Below are 7,149 nucleotides of genomic sequence, written 5' to 3' on the forward strand. Positions count from 1 at the left end.
AAGATAATTCGCCAATCCTCTCTCTCACAATGACAGCAGCAGTGTTTGTGTTTTCTTCCGTAAGAGCAGTAACTGCAGCACCGGGTCCACCTCCCTTTTGCCGGCCGGAGTGGCCGAGGGGTTCTAGGTGCTTCAGTCTGGAACCGCGCGACCGCTACGGTCACAGGTTCGAATCCTGCCTCAGGCATGGATCTCTGTGATGAGCTTAGGTTAGTTAGGTTTAAGTAGTTCTAAGTTCTAGGGGACTGACGACCGCAGATGTTAAGTCCCATAGTGCTCAGAGCCATTTTGAACCACCTCCCTTTGACACTGATATCTCCCCACCTTCGAGCTGTGCTGTAGGGAAAAACACTCTCTGCATAGTCCTCCTGTAACATTGTATAGGCCTCAGCTGAAGATTTGTTGAGACGAAAGCAGAATTTCGAAGCCACATATTGTTCCTCGCGCGTTACCTCCATTGCAGCGGTAAGCTATAATGAACATGTCTGACCTTGCCTGCCTCTCACAGCCGGGAACGTGTGTCCAACAATAAAGTTACTACGGCGATTTGTTGCACATTAAGCTAACAGAATATGATAAGACTGTATTTTAGCGCGAGAAATTATGACCATAAAAAATTATGATCATTCTTTATTGTACAGCCCTCGTAATTAAATTTTTGTTTGAATATCTGCGCCCCAGTGCCGTAGAACTCCTCTTGGGGATCCAGGACGGAATGTTCACATCCGATGGATGAAGCCGACCATCGTGCGGTAGTTAATTTTGTGCATTTGAAGCGTAACAACGCTGCAACAATCCATGCCGAGTTGGCGGAAGTGTATAGGAACAATGAGCCATCGCATGACGGAGTCCTTATGTGCCGCTGACGCTTGAGTTTCCATTGTCGTCAATCAAATCTGAAATCAGAACGACGTCAGATCATCTTTGTCAACATCCGGGAATCGCACGGGAAATGGAGGGGGCTGATTCGACCCGTTGTGCTGGCATTCATGAAGAGCATTCCGGGGTGTGTTTTCCAACAGGATAACGCCCGCCCGCATACCGCTGTTGTAACCCAACATGCTCCACAGTGTGTCGACGTGTTGCGTTGGCCTGCTCGATCACTAGATCTGTCTCCAATCGAGCATATACAACTCTAGTGTCGTCCAGCAACAACTTTAACTGACCGTGAATTAATCGACCGTGTGCGACAGGCGTGGGACTCCATCCCACAAACTGACATCCGGCACCTATACAAGACAGTACATGTACGTTTGCAAGCTTGCATTCAACAATCTGGCGGTTACTCCGATTGATCATACAGTGTAGGCTTTCACGGCCGGTATTGTCTTCACTTCCGGGCTGATAGGCCGTGGTCGAAGTATAAAACTCTCCCCTGACTTTTCGTCTCCGACTGCGGTAGACATCCTCGGAGGTACTGCGTTTTAAGTTCTAGGGGACTGATGACCTCAGATGTTAAGTCCCATAGAGCTCAGAGCCATTTGAACCATTTGAGAACAGGTTTCGTTTATTTATTTATTTATTTGAGTACAGCTTTCCTGTAGTGTTACGCCATAGATGGTGTTCAGATAAAGATAAATGGTGAACAATTCAAAAATGTTCAGATCCGTAGAGGAGACTGGCAAGACTGCACATTTTTCATTTTACAGACATGAAATTTACGGACAAAGAAATAAATGTAAAGATCAATGGAGTCTATGTCATAAGCATTTCCTTTGCCGATGAAACTGTGCTGATTGTAAATACTATACAAGATACTGGAAGACTATTGGCACTGAGGGTGATTATAGCAAAAATTGGAGTCCAAGTATCGCCATTAAGAAAACGGAATACAGATAACGAGAGAAGGTGAAACACTTAATAACGCCTCATATCATCATTTAATAGGCTGTCAATCGAACAAATAAGGAAACTGAAGTATCATGGTGGCCGAGCGGTTCTAGGCGCTTCAGTCTGGAGCCACGCGACCACTACGGTCGCAGGTTCGAAACCTGCCTTGGGCATGGATGTGTGTGTTGTCCTTAGATTGGTTAGGTTTAAGTAGTTCTAAGTTCTAGGGGACTGATGAAAAAAGTGTTCAAATGTGTGTGAAATCTTATGGGACTTAACTGCTAAGGTCATCAGTCCCTAAGCTTACACACTACTTAACCTAAATTATCCCAAGGACAAACACACACACCCATGCCCGAGGGAGGACTCGAACCTCCGCCGGGACGAGCAGCACAGTCCATGACTGCAGCGCCTCAGACCGCTCGGCTAAGGGACTGATGACCTCAGATGTTAAGTCCCATAGTGCTCAGAGCCATTTGAACCATTTTTAAGTATCTAATTAATTAAAGACTGGGCATCTGATGTGAAGCGATATGTCTAATACAGTCTGCTCGCAATTTATGAGATTTCACCAAATTCGTAATAATATAGACGGCAATCTTCGATTCATATAACGCTATGTCTGGTCGGTGAAGTTGTACGAAATGGAACTTTTTGCGTCGAAGTACTGCACCATGAGCAATGTAGAAGTATTTGAAATGGGGACCTACAGTCGGCTCCTGAAAATACCTTGGACAGCTCTGTAACGAAATGAGTGAGTTGTTATTACAGTGTAAAGAGGGAAAACAACCTATTTGGGTCATCTCATAATAAGAACTACATTTTTGGGTCATCTGATAAGAAGCTATATTTACTAATTACTGTAACTCTCCAACGAAGAAGAAGGCCGCGGTCACGTACTTCTCAGTGAACAGTCCGACAAACAGTTAAACACCTAATCCACACGACAGTCAATAGGGCGAAAATGAGTCCTCTTGTGGCAAACATCCAATAACGGACACACATCCAAAGACGAACATGTATCCTTTCCCGCACCTTGCAGATCGCTTGTTTCTTGTCTCAAACTGTCCGACATATCGTCTCTGTTTCCTGTTCCAGGTTTTGCAAGCTTGCAGTGAATCATGCTGTACAGCAGCGCTGCAGCTAGTACGATGGTTCGCCAAAGAGACGTGTGTGTGTGACGACGGCTGACACTGACGCAACGTCGGCGCCCGAGCTCTCAGCTTTCACTGGCGTGGCGCTGTGACGTTCGCAACGCGGCCGCTCCCCACGGCACTAGCCTATGCTCTGCGCTCCTGAGTGAAGCCCGACAATTAGGCGAGGTAGATGTTTCTGGTATGGAAACACAGCGAGCAATTAACGGCGAGAGCTGCGCGTCGGCGGCTCTGCCCTGCGTGTGAAGTGGGGCTCGCCGCTCAAGTAGCGCGAGTGTGCCGTAACATGAACCAGGGGCCTGCACTCAGAAGAAGCTTATACGGCCCTACTTGGCAGAGAGCAAACCGCTATCCTTCTGTGACTGTGTGATGTCTACCTCTGAACTCCAGAAGTCCCATCCGCCACAAATTTGAGAGTAATGCATCTAGTAGAAGGGAAAGCAGAAAGGTGGAAGGAGAAGATAGAGGGTCTATACAACGGCGATGTACTTGAGGACAATATTATGGAAATGGATGAGGATGTAGATGAAATGGGAGATATGATACTGCGTGAAGAGTTTGACAGAGCACTGAAAGACCCGAGTCGAAACAAGGCCCCGGGAGTAGACAATATTCCATTAGAACTACTGACAGCCTTGGCAGAGACAGTCCTGACAAAACTCTACCATCTGGAGAGCAAGATGTATGAGACAGGCGAAATACCCTCAGACTTCAAGAAGAATATAATAATTCCAATCCCAAAGAAAGCAGGTGCTGACGAATGGAAAAACTGGTAGAAGCCGACCTCGGGGAAGATCAGTTGGATTCCGTATAAATATTGGAACACGCGAGTCAATACTTATCCTACGAGGATAGATCCTTAGAGGATAGATTAAGGAAAGGCAAACCTACGTGGCCGAGCGGTTCTAGGCACTTCAGTCCGGAACCGCGCGACTGCTACGGTCGCAGGTTCGAATGCTGCCTCGGACATGGATGTGTGTCATGTCCTTAGGTTGGTTAGGTTCAAATGGTTCAAATGGCTCTGAGCACTATGGGACTTAACTTCTAAGGTCATCAGTCACCTTGAACTTAGAACTACTTAAACCTAACTAACCGAAGGACATCACACACATCCATGCCAGAGGCAGGATTCGAACCTGCGACCGTAGCGGTCGCGCGGTTCCAGACTATAGCGCCTTTAACCGCTTGGCCACCCCGGCCGGCCGTTGGTTAGGTTTAAGTAGTTCTAAGTTCTAGGGGACTGATGACCTCACAAGTTAAGTCCCATGGTGCTCAGAGCCATTTGAAACAGCAAACCTACGTTTCTAGCATTTGTAGACTTAGTGAAAGCTTTTAACAATGTTGATTGGAACACCCTCTTTCAAATTCTGAAGGTGGCAGGGGTAAAATACAGGCAGCGAAAGGCTATTTACAATTTGTACAGAAACCAGATGGCAGTTATAAGAGTCGAGGCACATGAGAGGGAAGCAGTGGTTGGGAAGGGAGTGAGACAGCGTTGTAGCCTCTCCCCGATGTTATTCAATCTGTATACTGAGCAAGCAGTAAAAGAAAAAGTCTGAGTAGGTATTAAAATGCACGGAGAAGAAATAAAAACTTTGAGGTTCGCTGATGACATTGTAATTCTGTCAGAGACAGCTAAGGACTTGGAAGAGCAGTTGAACGGAATGGATAGTGTCTTGAAAGGAGGATATAAGATGAGCATCAACAAAAGCAAAACGAGTATAATTGAATGTAGTCGAATTAAATCGGGTGATACTGAGGGAATTAGATTAGGAAATGAGACACTTAAAGCAGTAAAGGAGTTTTGTTTTTTGGGGAGCAAAATAACTGATGATGGTCGAAGCAGAGAGGATATAAAATGTAGACTGGCAATAGCAAGGAAAGCGTTTCTGAAGAAGAGAAATTTGTTAACATCCAGTGTAGATTTAGGTGTCAGGAAGTCGTTTCTGAAAGTATTTGTATGGAGTGTAGCCATGTATGAAAGTGAAACGTGGACGGTAAATAGTTTGGACAAGAAGAGAATAGAAGCTTTCGAAATATGGTGCTACAGAAGAATGCTAAAGATTAGATGGGTAGATCACATAACTAATGAGGAGGTATTGAATGGAATTGGGGAAGAGTTTGTGGCACAACTTGACTAGAAGAAGGGATCGGTTGGTAGGACATGTTCTGAGGCATCAAGGGATCACCAGTTTAGTATTGTAGGGCAGCGTGGAGGGTAAAAATCGTAGAGGGAGACCAAGAGATGAATACACTAAGCAGATTCAGAAGGATGTAGGTTGCAGTAGGTACAGGGAGATGAAGAAGCTTGCACAGGTTAGAGTAGCATGGAGAGCTGCATCAAACCAGTCTCAGGACGAAGACCACAACAACAACATAGCTGAGATGAGCTAATACACTGTCTGACACGGTCAGATGTCAATATAACTTCAGATATGTACACACCGTCGGCGAGACTTCAGATATGTACACGCCGTCGGCGGGATTAGAGCTGCAATTTTCTGTGACCATCGCAGTGTATTTGCAGTAGGGTTTTGGAGCATATACTGTATTCAAACATTATGAATCACCTCTAAGGGAACGATCTATTGATACGTAATCAGCATTGTTTCAGAAAACATCGTTCTTGAGCAACGCAGCTAGCTCTTTATTCGCACGAAGTAATGGCCGCTATCGACAGGGGATCTCAAGTTGATTCCGTATTTCTAGATTTCCGGAAAGCTTTTGACACCGTTCCTCACAAGCGACTTCTAATCAAGCTGCTGGCCTATGGGGTATCGTCTCAGTTGTGCGACTGTATTCGTGATTTCCTGTCAGGAAGGCCGCAGTTCGTAGTAATAGACGGCAAATCATCGAGTAAAACTGAAGTGATATCATGTGTTCCCCAGAGAAGCGTCCTGGGACCTCTGCTGTTTCTGATCTATATAAATGACCTGGGTGACAATCTGAGCAGTTCTCTTAGGTTGTTCGCAGATGATGCTGTAATTTACCGTCTAGTAAGGTCATCCAAACACCAGTATCAGTTGCAAAGCGATTTAGAAAAGATTGCTGTATGGTGTGGCAGTTGACGCTAAATAACGAAAGGTGTGAGGTGATCCACATGAGTTCCAAAAGAAATCCGTTGAATTCGATTACTCGATAAATAGTACAATTCTCAAGGCTGTCAATTCAACTAAGTACCTGGGTGTTAAAATCACGAACAACTTCAGTTGGAAAGACCACATAGATAATATTGTGGGGAAGGCGAGCCAAAGGTTGCGTTTCATTGGCAGGACACATAGAAAATGCAACAAGTCCACTAAAGAGACAGCTTACACTACAGTCGTTCGTCCTCTGTTAGAACATTGCTGCGCGGTGTGGGATCCTTACCAGGTGGGATTGACGGAGCACATCGAAAGGGTGCAAAAAGGGTAGCTCGTTTTGTATTGTCACGTAATAGGTGAGAGAGTGTGGCAGATATGATACGCGAGTTGGGATGGAAGTCATTAAAGCAAAGACTTTTTCGTCGCGGCGAGATCTATTTACGAAATCTCAGTCACCAACTTTATCTTCCGAATGCGAAAATATTTTGTTGAGCCCAACCTACATGGGTAGGAATGGTCATCAAAATAAAATAAGGGAAATCAGAGCTCGAACAGAAAGGTTTAGGTGTTCGTTTTTCCCGCGCGCTGTTAGGGAGTGGAATGGTAGGGAGATAGTATGATTGTAGTTCGATGAACCCTCTGTCAAGCAGTTAAATGTGAATTGCGGAGTGATCATGTAGATGTAGATGTAGGTTTTAGTGGAATTACCAGGCCTGGTAGGGTATAAAAGGGGCGTGAAAAGCGTCAGGAAGGAAGGAGGGAACAAAAAGAAGAAGAAGACGCAAGGGGATAAAGAAGTTAATAGAAAATGGGAGGACAAGATATGAATTAGTGAACTTAATGAAGAAAGGAATAAAACCACCTATCCCTGAAAAGAGCTAAGATCCGGATGCAGCCCACCCTCAGTAAAGGGTATGAAAAACAAAACTGTCACTGCAAAGCACACGGAGATGCCGCGTACAAGTGTGGGACAGCTTTATCAACACCTGACAGAGTTTGAAAGGGGCGTCGTTGTTGGTCTCCATTCCGCAGGCAGATTTTCAGGGCATTCAGTTGTGAGAGTGGCCCGATGGAAGCGTGGA

General features: G+C 45.4%; 1 non-coding gene across 1 annotated transcript; it reads right to left on the bottom strand.

Annotated features, from left to right (window-relative positions):
- Positions 1-4,099: 4,099 nt before the first annotated feature.
- Positions 4,100-4,183, bottom strand: Trnas-gga (transfer RNA serine (anticodon GGA)). Its single transcript is given in 2 exon segments — positions 4,100-4,134; positions 4,144-4,183. It is a non-coding gene; the product is annotated as a tRNA-Ser (tRNA).
- Between the last annotated feature and the right edge of the window lie 2,966 nt (positions 4,184-7,149).

The sequence above is a fragment of the Schistocerca serialis genome, chromosome 5, assembly GCF_023864345.2.
Source record: "Schistocerca serialis cubense isolate TAMUIC-IGC-003099 chromosome 5, iqSchSeri2.2, whole genome shotgun sequence".
Classification (NCBI taxonomy): domain Eukaryota; kingdom Metazoa; phylum Arthropoda; class Insecta; order Orthoptera; family Acrididae; genus Schistocerca; species Schistocerca serialis.